A 706-nucleotide genomic window follows, 5' to 3' on the forward strand; every position below is an offset into this window, starting at 1 on the left:
TAGTCAGCGAGATATGCAAATTAACTGTCAGCCAAGATGGCGGTTAACGGCTAACAAAGATGGCAGCTAATTTGCATACTCGGCAATGAAGGAATGCGAAAGCGGAAGGATGGAAACAAGTGATCAGAAACCCAGGCGCAGGCAAGAGCCAGGGAGCAGGGCAAAGGTCGGTCCTAGAGGCCACCTTTGCCCTGCCACCAGTGGGTGGTCAGAGAAGCCTGGGGGGTGGGGCAGGGAAGCAGACACAGACAGCAACGCAGAAGCCGGATGCAGGGGCAGGGAAGCGGCTGCCACCAGCGTCCCAGGCTTCCCTGCCCCGCACCTGGGTTGTGCGATCAGTGACCACAGTAGTCAGGTGCGGGTCAGGGAAGCGTCCGCCACCAGCGTCCCCAGCCACGGCTTCCCTGCCCCACACCCGGGATCTGTGACCACAGAAGCCGAAGCCGGGTGTGGGGCAATCACAGGAGCTGTGTGTGGGTCAGGGAAGCATCTGCCACGGTGTCCCCGGCTGCGGCTTCCCTGCTCCGCACCCAGCTTCTGTGATCCGTGACTGCAGAAGCTGGGTGTGGGGCAGGGAAGCAGCTGCTGCGAGCATCCCCCACCACGGCTTCCCTGCCCCGCACCCAGCTTCTGCAATGGATGACCGCAGAAGCCCAATGCAGGGGTGATCACAGAAGCCAGGTGCCTGGCAGGGAAGCAGACTCAG

Source organism: Myotis davidii, unplaced genomic scaffold, assembly GCF_000327345.1.
Source record: "Myotis davidii unplaced genomic scaffold, ASM32734v1 scaffold235, whole genome shotgun sequence".
NCBI classification, from domain to species: Eukaryota; Metazoa; Chordata; class Mammalia; order Chiroptera; family Vespertilionidae; genus Myotis; species Myotis davidii.